Source organism: Protopterus annectens, chromosome 3.part1, assembly GCF_019279795.1.
Source record: "Protopterus annectens isolate FY-2018-M chromosome 3.part1, PAN1.0, whole genome shotgun sequence".
Lineage (NCBI taxonomy): Eukaryota > Metazoa > Chordata > Ceratodontiformes > Protopteridae > Protopterus > Protopterus annectens.
Genome location: NC_056732.1, coordinates 828,789,698 through 828,803,540, shown reverse-complemented (window position 1 = coordinate 828,803,540; position 13,843 = coordinate 828,789,698).

Genomic DNA, 13,843 nt, shown 5'->3' with positions numbered 1-13,843 from the left:
TTAAGGGCAGATCCTGCCTCTTAAACCTGGTTGATTTCTTTGAAACAGTCACCAAGGCCATTGACGAGGGAAGGTGGTCCACACAGCCTACCTGGACCTCGCAAAAGACTTCGATACAATACCCCACTCGGGCATTATAGATAAGCTCACCAGCTTAAATATAAACCCCTATGTCACTAGATGGATTGCAAACTGGCTCAAGGACAGAACCCACATGGTTAGAATTGCTGGAGCCATGTCAGACTCCAAACCAGTTACAAGTGGTGTCCCACAAGGCTCATTCCTGGGACCTCTCTTGTTCGGTATATATTTCTCGGAGGTGCAGGCCAACACGGAAGGACTGTGGCTGACCAAGTTCGCAGATGACTGCAAACTGGGCACCATAATCATCTCTCCAGCCGACACAAGCATCCTCCAAAAGGGCCTCATAGAAACAGACAACTGGTGCCAGAGCCATGGCCTCAAGCTAAATGCCAAAAAGTATATAGTCATCCCCTTTGGTAAAAACAAAGTGCCCACAAATTACCACATAGGTGGTAATCCATTAAGTACAGAAGAAGTAATTAGGGACCTGGGGACCCAAGTTGATAGCAATCTCTCATTTGACAACCACGTGGCCAAAGTGGTTAGAAAAACATTTTATATAGCCCACCTAATCATGAAGGGATTCACATCTAGATCAGGGGAGGTCATCGTGCCTCTTTACTCATCCCTCATTAGGCCCATAATTGAGTACAATGCCCCTTTTGGGATGTACCTTACCAGACACCTGCAGCAACTGGAAAGACCCCAAAAGTACCTCACCAAGAGGATCAAAGGGCTCAAACAGATGCCATATGCTAACTGGTTAAAGAAACTCCAGCTCTACTCAGTGGCATACCGCCTGTTCAGAGGCGATCTGTGCCTGACGTATAAAGCCATGTCCAACCCGGAATTAATGGACATGCTGCACCTCAGAAAATCCAAATCCCATCGAGCTATGCGCTCGAGAGACTTGAACCTCAGCACTGAAATAAATAGGACATGCTGGAGGGACAGATTCATAACCCAGAGGCTCCCTTCACTCTGGAATAAAATCCCAGTCCAGGTTAGGCAGAGTCCCTCATTGACTCTCTTCAAGAGGAATCTTGATGAGTGGATGGGAGATCATAGGTTTACCCCGGGTATCACTTCTGTGTCACTGTTAGACAGAGGCACAGTATACTAACCTCGAAAAAGGGCATAGCAAAATAAATTTAAAATGGGTGGCGAAAGCCAAACACATTCTGGCTAGGCTTATAAATGCCTTGGGCAGATAGCCTAGTATGAACCTATGAACCTATGAACCTAAGCGCTTACATTAGTAGTATGGCACCATTAAAGTGATTGTCACCATTACTGTGAAACTAGTTACAATGCAGGAAAAGCATAGCACTGCATGACATACATAGCATAGCAATACAGAAGGAGCCAGGAGAATAGTCGATATAGCAACTAGCTGTAGTTGTACCCGTATAAGGTATTGATGGGTGCAATACATCATGACACTGACAAAGAGGTGGCTTCTGGTCCTCCACTACAAACTGTGATAAGTAAAATACAGAAAAAATATATATATACAATAATACACCCAGGCTATGCAGTGCAGTTCAATGACTGTCTATACTGGGCACCAGACATTGCCATGTCCATACTGGCCAGAAGGGTGGGTAGGGCACAGACATCATTATCACTTGCACAGGTGGGTTAGGCACAATAACAGAGTGCAATAGCATTAGCAAATCTGGATGTCAGTTGGTATGGTAGCTAAAGACTTGACTAGGAATTTGTGGCAGTCAGGGTTCACATCATGTAGTGATAGTGTGCACATTCCATATATGGAATACTGGCTGGGAGAACTTTGTGGTACTGCAGGGTCAGGACTCGAGGCATCCTGTCAAGGGATGGTATATCATGTTAAAAGCATCCAAACCAAATAAGTAAAATCCTAGCACTATAAACCAATGGAGAAAGTAGTATTGATGTAAAAACCAAAGATATTTATTATGGAGGTAAGCGCTTTCACAACCTATTTTTACAAGGGCATTGTTTGTCACATTTGATGTAACCTCTCTTTTCACGAGTATTCCTAATGCAAAATAGATATCTTTTCTGAAAGAATTTCTTATAAAGCATAATACAGATAGATAGAATTGACTTGATATGTTTCCTCTTGGAACTCATATTAGGGTTTAACATCTTTACATTTGGTGAGAAATACTTTCTGCAAGTGTCAGGTGTAGCTGCGGGCACCCCCACAGCCAACAGCTATGCGAACTTGGTTATAGCTCAGTGGGAGCAGAACTTCCCATTGAATGATAACATTTTCAGGACTGATATTCTATTCTATTCTTTTGGTGCTTTGTAGATGATCTGTTTATTTTTTGGGGAGGAAGTGAAAATAGACTACATGAGTTCCTAGCATACTTGAATGATAGTTCTAGTTTTTTGAAATTTACTATGAATACCTCACAAACTCATATTGACTTTCTGGATATTAGGGTCCTGAAGGATGATATAACTAATACGATATACACTAAGTTACACAGGAAAGACTGCTACAGGAATAGCTATGTACATAGAACAAGTATGCACCCACCCCACATCTTTAAAAATGTTATAAATAATCAAGCCATACGTACTTCTAGGCTGCATGTGAGAGATCAGGACTTTGAAGGTAGTCTGAATATGCTACAAAATGATTTCCAAAAAAGAGGCTATAGACAGAAAGAGATTGTCAAAGCCTCTGAGCTAGCTGTAACCCAAAGAAATAGTACAGATAAACTTTACTTTTCAAGCCCATCCAGTAGAAAGGAGAATGCCTTTATTGGCAGAGAATATAACAAATCTAACTTAAATTTTTGCATGACACATTCAACTCACACTAAGCTGATTCAAAATATATTGGACCACAATTGGCATATTTTAACCACTGATAATCAGGTAAGAGAGATAGCAGGAAATAAACCTAAGTTTAAGTATAAAAACAAGAAATCTCTCAAACAAATGTTTTGTTACACAGATAAACATGTGGATAAACCTATGCTTGACTTAGGCACAAGAAGATGAAACACTTGTTCCTTTTGTGAGTTTATTGAAACTAGTAATAATTTTGTCCATCCAAGAACACATAGACTGTATAAGTGTAAAGCAATAGCAAACTGTGAGACCAAGAATGTGATTTATCTGGCCTCCTGCATGTGCTGCGATGCATTCTACATTGGCAAGACCAACAGACAGCTTAGAGAAATGATTAGAGATCATTATTACTGCTTTAAGAAAAGGCAGGAACATAGTGCCATAGCTAAGCATATGATGCTTAAGGGTGATAGTCATTATTTTTATATTTTGGTCATTGACACAGTGATGGAGACATATAGGTTTGGAGACATAACTAATAATAAAGAACAAAAATAATTGAGATGGATTATGTCACTAGCAGCACAAAGACCATCAGGACTTAATGACTACATATCCCTGAAGCCTGTCCTTAAAGGCAGGAAACTCATGAAGAAACTAACCTGAGATTGATTATTATTATTTATGCATATGCTTCCAGTTTGTTTATATGATTATTTGTTGCTCTTTGATATGTGAAATGTGTTTTTATGCATTTTATGCATTGTTTTTATGCATTGTACTTTATACTTGTATATGCCTTTAAGCTAATTTCTGCTTGAATACCAATCATTGATTAGCTGTTTTTAAAAAGTGAACTGTTTAAATATGGATGCTCCATTTTGTTGTTTGTTATTTTGGTCTGAAGAAGCAACCAGGAAAGGTTGTGAAAGTGCTTACCTCCATAATAAATATCTTTGTTTTTTACCTCAGTACTGCTTTCTCCATTGGTTTATGGTGCCAGGATTTTACTTAATTGGTTTGGATTCTTTTGGTGTAATTTTTCCTGCACCCTTTTCAACTGGGTTCTCTCTGCTTTAATGTTAAAAGCATGCTGATTGCCTCAAACCCTGCCTCTTTACTCAGTATCATACAGACATCTGACAGGTGATCTTTGCCTGGCATACAAGGCATCCCTGGACCCTGTTTTGATGAACCTTCTGCACATCCACAAAAGAAACAGCAACAGAATTACTAGATTAAAATACCTAAATTTTGCTTGGGACTTAAATAGAATATGTTGGACAGACAGATATGTTTCTTAGAGAATTCCCATTCTCTGGAACAGGCTCCCATCCATCTGAAGCAGAGTTGTTCCCAATGCCTATTTAAGTGCAACTTGGATAAATGGATGGGCAATCCAAAATTCTTCCCTGGTCTAGTGCCTATGTGTCTGATTGACAGAGGCAGTCAATAAATCACGCCCTATATAAATCAAATTTGTGGCTCACATTTGGGTTGCACAGCAAGGCTTATAAGAGCCCTAGTGGTCATTAACCTAGTATATGCCTATACAACTATACAGCTGTGTATGTACAGGAACACTACTACAGCCCTTATGTGTTGTTCCAGTAGATTGTCTTCATCCATATCCCAGAAAAAGGGCATTGCTAGGTACTGATTAAGATAGGGCTCCAGGAGAGTGTGATGATGTTAAGCAGGGCTGAGGGGAGAGTGATACAAGACACTGACTAGCTTGCCTGAGGGGTGTTATTCCCATGGTGGAATTTTCATAGTGTTGGCAGCAACCATGGAACTGTCCATGCCCATGGGTGGAGGCAGGCAAGCCATCTCCATAACTGTATGTGCCATTTGCATAAGCCTGGCATGTAAATGAGCAATGCATATTGATCCCCTATCATATCCATACTTTTCAGATGCATCCCCATAACTGCTTCAGTGGCTGCCCCCTTGTCCATCACATGTTGTTGGTTGTCAAGAAGTTCAAAGGTGCTTGTGGTTCCTTACGCAGACTATGCATCACAGTTAGCATCTCTGATGTGTATGAGTAGTGTATGTCTGTGCCTGACTCACTAACCTGCTTATCTGCTGATTGATATCAAGTGTGACACCTAAGTTTGGAAATTTCCAAGAATGATATCAGTGTTAGACATTTAATCACCTCTCTACAGTGCATGTTGTACATATCTTGGAGGATTTATGTGCCTCTTATGTGATCTGTGGTGGTGACACCTATGTAAAAGGGTTGGGCCAAAGGTTCACCTCACCCATACCTCACCATCTCAGCTTGGGGTAATGTGAGCATGCCCTCCACTATTAGGATTGTTGACAGTGCCACTGTGTCATTGGATTGTGCCACTTGTGCTGGAGGCTCTACCAGTGGAACTTCTGAAAGTATACAGATAACATACCTGCAACAATGCTGGATCATATTTGTGACTCCCACTACCATGTGGTGCACATAAGCTGCTAACCAGTCTCAATGCAGTCTGAACATTAGCAAAAGGAGGTCTGCCCACCCACCCAGGTCAATATGCAATGCAAAACATCAACTCTCCTTACCAATGGTGGACAACAAAACACATCAACTCAAGCTAAGTAAGATCCACTCTCTCTCTCCTTACTGTGGCAGACAGCAGCAGCAGTGAAAAACTCTCCCAAAACATACAGCGTTGACTCCTATGCTTTAACTTCCGTGCGCGCTTTTGTGTTTAAATGTTAGCATGCGACACACGCATGGGTGCTCCTTAAAGAAAAACGCTTCATTGATTTTTCCCCAAGAGACAGATCTTATTGCTGTAAAAATGGAGGGGAACCCCTCCCCCTCGCTCTATGGTTCTGGCGCCCATGGACTGCAACTGTACGCAAAGGGAATTCTTAAAGAAGAATGCCCTTAAAAGAAAAAAAAAATGTATTTTTTTTTAATGAAAAGAAAGTTAATCTCCCTGTCAGCCGGTTCCAGGGGGGTGCAAGTGCACCCCCTTGCACCTGCCTGCGGGCGCCCTTGCATACTGCTACATGCTGCATACCAGTGATATAAATAGTTTATGGACAGATACATATCTCACCATACAGGTTTTCAATGTTGCAGCCCCAATGTCCCTGTAGAACTATATGCACTGTAATGCATAGCTTCCTGTACAGATATGCACATGTGCTTGTCTGAATAAACTATTCACAGTTACTGATAACTGAGTGGTAATCTCTAGCCCAGCTCCCATGTGCAAGTGACATCAAGCTATGAGAAGTTTCTTACCTTTGTGAGGGATACCAAGAATTCTTCCACGTTTCTGGCACAACCAGTAATTTTTTACTCCACACTCAAGTGGTCTCTAGCAATTTCTTGTGCCTCAGTCTTGGTATAAAGTAGCATATCAATGAACTTCCAGTACACCTGTCCTATTGTTGTATTATGGTTTAACACTACTTTAATATCCTGCACCATTCCCTATCACACCAAAGAAAAGTGCTACAAAGAGTGATGAGGTTTGCAGAGAAGTGAACAGGTTCCAGTCTTCCATCGATACAACATCTTTATTCTGCAAGAATCATCTGAAAGGCCATCAAAATAATACAGGACAACACACATCTTGTGCATGGACTGTTTAAGTATCTGGCATTGGGCAGGAGATATCTCAGCATCTGCTGCAGGACTACAAGATTCAGTGACAGTTTCTACCCTACAGTGGTTAGACTTCTGAACTCGGGCACTAGTCCCAGGGGTCTGGACACATAATAAGTCAATTTTTATTTATTTGTGCAATATGTACTTACATATATTCCATGTAAGTGCAATATTTATTTATTATATCCATAGTCAGTATTATTTAACTCACTCGAGTGCAATATTAGACAAATAACTTAGGCATTTCAATCTGTACTGTGTTTTGTATTACTTTAAATAGAGTAGTTAATTTAACTCAGGGGAGGGTATTCTTTTCATATATGAGCATTGGTAAATGTCTCTGCTCTTTCTTGCCTGTATTGGGAGTAGTATTGCATTTGTTAGTTATGTTTATTCCTTTACTTGTATGTGTTGTTTCACTTTCCTTTGTAATCTAGAGAATTGAGCTAATGCACAAAATTTTGTTTAGACTACACGTGTGTAGTTCTAAATGACAATAAAGTTTATTCTGACTTTGACTTGACACCTGGTCAAGGAAGGTTTTGTCTGCTCTACTTTTCCTAAGAATACACACGACATGTTTGCATAAGACGTGCCATAGTACTTCCTTCTCCTGTTTGATTAACTTTTCCAGCCATTGCTGTTCTTTCAATTCTATGACAAGAAACATACTGTCATGGGTTATACCTGTAGAACAGTATGTGTTTGCATGACTATCCATGCTAGCCAACAATTGACTTAATACTGTCCCCAGCCCCCTATTAGTGTCCCAAAACTGAGTGCTACACTGGTAATGTCATTCCAACACCTTGCCATAATGAGACAGCATTGGCATGTTAGCCATGCTTGCTATTTTTCGGACAAATGCCAACAGCACAGTCTGTGACTGGTGTACTGGCGACCTCATAACCCCATAGTGAGTCATATTTTGCAGTCTGTGTGAATATGTTACTGCAAACCCAACACAAGATGACAGTGATGGTCTTAAGCATAATCCCTTTGCCTTTCAAAATGATCCTCAACAACACTGTAACCAGTCTTGACTGGTCCCATAGACATTGTCTGATTGTTACCATGCAGTAAGACTACAACCTGTCCCTTGTGCCTAATCAGAAACCCCCCAACATGTCAGCCCCATGTCACACCCTGTGCAGTGTTACCTTATATACCCCTCTGCACTGTTATTGTCCCTGTAGGTTCCATGTTCTTCATGTGTTCACTGCAGTCCTGAAGCTCATTACCAATAGTCACATCTGCTGCCAGTTTGACTATTTGTTAGTACACAATGATATAAGCTATATTCTGTTACTCTGACCACATCATAATGGTGTCTCCAAAAGAATAATGACCATGGTATTTTTCTGCAAAACAATCTCTTAGTATAGTAGTTATGCTAACAAGGTAATTTAGAGTGGTTGTCTCAGAAGAGTGTCTATAATTTGATGCCCTAGTTAGACTAATGAAGCAATTTAGTGTGCTTGTCTCTAAATAGTGGCTGTAATATGGTGAACTATGAGCTACTGTCTGCACTACGATGCTCATGCCTTCCTATTCTTGGGTTGGGAGGTAATATGTAGTGTTTGCATGTGCATGGCCATTGTGAATCCTTGTCATTCTATTGTTAATTTGCATCACGTTGCTGTTAATGCATATCACTGCACTACACTGCTGTCCAATACATGCTGCCACATGCACCAGAGTAAAATTTAGACCTGAGCCTTTTCATCCGAAAAAAAATTATCAGGGCTCCAGCACGATACAGTACAGAATGAAAGATCTTCGCTAGCTGCTGCACAGGGATCACAGGGAGTGTCTCTTGGTGGACTATAACATACCCATACAAAACTGCTGCCTAGCAAAAGCTTGCCAGAGTGATGAGCAACACCACAGGTATCATCCACTCTGCAGAGCTGCAGAGGTGCAAGTAAAGTTGTTTGTAGAGGAGCCGCTCAGACCTTTACCTGAAGGAGGAGTAAACAAATACTGAAAGCTAACTTGTTATTGTTAGCATTCCACTCTTGGCTTAGCATTGTGCATAAGGCATAACAATTTTAGCTGTAATTGCCTTCTGTTGTTAGGAATATGCTGCACTCATTACTGTTTTTTAATGTTTTTTTTTTACATTTTCCAGTGGCCTAGAAAATACAGTCAAACATGATGGTGATGAGATAAGCTCTGTATGCTGGGCATAAGTACTGCATTTCTGGCAGTATTAATCTTTTTACTGTTTTTTTTTAATCCATTAATTTTCTTTTTCTAGAGGACTGGCCATGTTGGTGAGGCACTAGCTGACACACTTTGAACCAACCACTGCACCAGCCTCTGGGTTCTCAGCAGTCTCAGGCCTGCCTGTCTGCAGGGTGGCCCTGTAGATGGCAACCAGGAGGGCTCACTGATGACCTCCACTGCCACCTCTCAGTGGGAGAGAAGGCTGCTCACCTGAGAATGGTTCAGATCAGAACTCCTGAGTTCAAAGACTTGAAGTAAAAAAGGAAACTAATAGAATTAATCTAAGTATGCAGCTCACTTAAGTATAGGATATATTAATGAATGTAGCAAGCCAAGGAATGTGATATCGTTATTCTTGAATACAAAAATAAAGTGGCTCCAAAAAATGTACTTTGGGCACAGAAAAAAAGGCAAAGAAATTCTGTATCAAACATGCTTATAAACAGTTTCGTTTATGAAAGTATTCTACAAAATAAAAGTTAATTTGGTAGAACAATATACACCAAGCATGTATATAACACAAACATTAAAATTATAGGGAAAAGTAGAGATCTCATGGTGCTTCAGGAAATAACACTTCTTCTTTAGTCAGTCTTATTGGAATAGAATCATGAAGCTTGCAAAACAAAATATTCAAGTTCAACTTGTTTTATATCCTCTTAGAGGAAGGCAATGTAGACAATATCGGCGTAAGAAAAGGTTGTGGCAAAACTGATGGAGATAAGCTAACCACACAATTTCAATACAACTGAAAAACTGTAAGAGTGATATTGAAAGTGCATTAAAATTGAAAAAAAAATAAATTTCAATGTATACAATTTTCTTTAAGCAACAGCAACTTAATACTACATTGTGTAAGAATGCAAAGCATTTGGGAAGATCAGAAGTTGACAACTTTGAACTGATTATGTATCAGCATAGCGCCATCTTGTCTTTGTAGCACAAGAATCAAGAAATCTTCAGCAGAAATGTATGGGTAACTGTTATCACCTAAGCTGGTGGTACTGGAAGACACGGAACAAAGGAATACGTTAAAGATGACTGGGATAATAAAGTACATGGGGGGAGTCTGCAGGTTTAAAAGGCACCATATTAGAAAAAATAAATGAGGTCAGTATGAAAATTTGGATATTAAAAAACAAATTATATAAGGAATCTGTATATATTTTAAAATATAACCCTTTAATCCCAAAAGGGTTAAATTTACAATGTAATTGGAGATTTTTTATCTGATGGTTTTATTGGAATGTTTAAGTGTTTAATTAACTGTTAAATGGTTAATTAGTATATATATATATATATATATATATATATATATATATATATAAAGTTAACTTTGAGTATGTGTCTACCTGTTTGAGCCAATATTAATTTTCCCCTGGAGAGCACTCTGCTTTAGCTGCTTTAGCTTGTAAGCACCCCCCCCCCTCCACACACATATACACACACAAACACACACACACACACACACACACACACACACACACACACACACACACACGCTCAACTTCCACTTTCTCTCTTATTCCCTTCTGTTAGAAAATAGTATCCATAACTGATCAATACTGTGTGTTTGTTAATTTAAACTGAGACCACAGTAGCCTACTGATACAAGGTTATCCTGTTTTTCCACCTGAGAAATGGTTAAGAAATGACTTACAGTTTCAGAGCAGTCCTTTGTCAATTGTGATTGTTTCTTAAATACAAACTTGTCTATGCTTTGGCTCATTAGCAGCAGTACAAAGAACTGCCTGCTCACACGCTTGTTCTCCTTTCCCCCTTCCCTGTTTATTACCTTAAGACAATCCTAAAGTTAATAAATATTACCTGTGGTAGGCACCATTTTTAAAACTACAACAACCCTTGTCACTATCATATGTTCATTTATCAGTTAACTCTGTTACCTGATTGTTTCCAGCCCCCTCATAAGAGCAACTAACAGGGTCTCTACCCGCTTCGCTCCCCACCCTGCCCCCTATTCCCTCCCGCCCCCAGTGGTCCCACCTTTATTACACTCACAAACCCCTCCCATCTTTCCAATAGCCAATCACAGCGCTAACCCAACACTACCTCCTCCATCTTCCCACTACTATCACACCTCCTAAACTAACATGTACAAGCATACCTTACCTATTTATTTTATTTTATTTTATTTATATTTGTTGACCGAGAGCTCACTGCATGCACTCTCCTTGCATATCTTACATCATACCAAAGCTCCATCATTCCTCCACTCAACCACTACCACTGTACTACTACTCACACCACCACTCATGTCTCACCTTCACTCAGCTCCCCACCCACCAACTCAAGAACCATCCCTATGCACCCCCCACATATTCTACCAACTATATTACTCAAACATAAAGCATCCCTACAACTTAACATAGTAATCCTCCCACCATACCTATTACCCACAGAGCACAATCATAAAGTTTCCCTTATAAACAAACACATTCAAAAACTGAGAAAACTAATAACCTCATGCATATCAAAACTAGCCCTAAGTGGAAACATCCACCCCAACCCTGGCCCTACCATCTCCGACCCCAATCCTCATAATCAGACTAGAAACCACAACTTCTCCCATATTGCAGCCAATAGAAAGCCAAGTGACTTCCTTCTACTAAGCCTAAATATTAGAAGTATATCCAGCAAAGTCCATGAACTCCATGCCACCATAGACTTGTACTCCCCAGATATAGTCATCCTGACAGAAACCTGGCTAAAACCTCACATTACTAGTGAGCAAATGCTCCCTACAGGTTACGGCATACTAAGAGTAGACCGGCTAAACAAGAAAGGAGGCAGTGTAGCTATAATATTTAAACAGCATCTAAACATCCAGATCTTAAAATCATCAGCTCCACAAACAGGCAATGAAGAAATAATATATACCAACCTCAAAATAAACCAAAACAAAACCATCAATATAATTGGATGCTACTTCCCACCTGGCCAAAACATCCCTCCACTAGAAAACCTCCTCAGCTGGTCTACCCACCATCTCCCCCAAGAAACTATCATTTTAGGTGGTTTCAATATTGACTGGCAATCCTGTTCTGGCAACCATCAAACCCATCATGTAAACCTTCATGGCTTCACCCAACTATTCCAGTCGCCAACCAGGATAAATAAAAACGCCAGCAAGCACACTACCCTGGATTGGATACTAGTCAGTAAGAACCCCCAGTCATATATAACAGGCTGCTTATCAGATAGTCTCAGTGATCACTCCCCAACATTCCTACTCAAAAAATACCTATACCAAGCTAAACCTGTCATCTACCGTCAAATACGTAAAAAACTAAACTTTAACCCACTCACATTCATCTCATCCCTCAAAGAATGTAACTGGCATCCTCTAAAGTATCTCAGTCTTGATGACGCAGTTGAATTTTTTAATACTACCTTGCTGAGCATCCTTAATTACTATGCCCCCATAAAACTTTCCAGAACCAAAGCACAACCCTCCCCATGGTTACAGAAAACCACTAAGTCAGAAATGAAAAACAGGGATAAAGCCTGGGAGGACTGGCGCAAAACCAAAACCCCCTCAACTAGACAGAAATTCCTAGAACTATGCAATAGACTCAAAAAGCTAATAAAACAGGACAAATTCCAATACTACCAGTCTGCCCTAGACTCCTCACAACACAGCCCCAAACAATTCTGGTCCTCCATAAACCGATTAACCGATCTCTGACAGAAAGTTATGTTCCCACACTGTGGAAAGTTTGTTTGTTTGTGTCTTTTGGCTTTTCCCGGTACACACTGTGGAAACTATCACATATAATTCCCCTCCACAAAGGCGGACCCTCCACAGAACTAACCAGTTACTGCCCCATAGCTATTCTCTCTCCACTCTCCAAAATACTAGAGAGATGCATACACTCTCAGGTCTCAGACTACCTCCTTAGTAACAACCTCCTTTCCAATACTCAGCATGGTTTCCGACCAAACCATAGCACCACCACTGCCTTACTCTCCTTTACTAACACTATCCTTCAGCATAAAAACAATGGCTATCTCTCCTCTGCTACTTTCCTAGACCTATCTAAAGCATTTGACATGGTCACACACAAACAACTTATCTCTGTCCTCAATAACCTATCCTTCTCTCAATCAGTCACCAACTGGTTTCAGAGTTACCTGTCTGACCGCCAACAATCCATTGTATGGCAGAATGACATATCTCCCCAACTACCTGTCTCCCTAGGGGTTCCCCAAGGATCCATCCTTGGACCCCCTACTCTTCTCTGTTTTCACCAATAATCTAGCCTCTGCCACCAAACATGGCACACTCATACAATACGCAGATGACTCACCCATCATCTGCTCAGCCCAGTCCCTACCCAAACTGCAAAAAGTCACACAGGAAGCCTTTTCCTCGGTTGAAACTTGGTTATCCGATGCCCAATTAATACTCAACCCAAACAAAACTAAACTACTCATCGTCCAACCCACCAAACATATTCAAAACAACTCTCACTTTAACATCACAGCCAAAGACAACAACACTATATACCCAACTGAACACACCAAATTGCTAGGAGTGGAAATAGACAATAAACTAAAATTTGACATTCACATATCCATGACCATAAAAAAGTGCACAAAAACTAGGAGAGTTATACAGAAATAAGCAACTTCTCACCAAAGCAGCAAAAATTTCAATAGCAAATTCCCACCTTATCTCCACCCTACTTTATGCCTGTCCAATATATACCAACCTAAGGCAATGCAATCTAAACAAGCTAGAGACCTGCTACAACAAAATTGCCAAATTCGCCACAGGAGCATCCTACCATAGTGATCACTGTGTCTCACTTGCTGAACTGGGCTGGCTTGAACTCCCTCACTTCCTTCAATGGTATCAACTCTCACTCACCCACAAACTAGTAAACCATCCACTAAATGTCCCAATGGGAAATCATTCTTTTTACTGAAATGATATATAACATTGATATGCAGCTTGGAAAGTTTTTGCCCTAATGTCCCGATGATCATAATGGATGGTGATGTCTCAGTTGCTTTCCTAAATCAGGATTTTTACTAAAACTATGCCAGCTGATTGTTGATGTGTGTGTGTGTACACGCACACACACACAC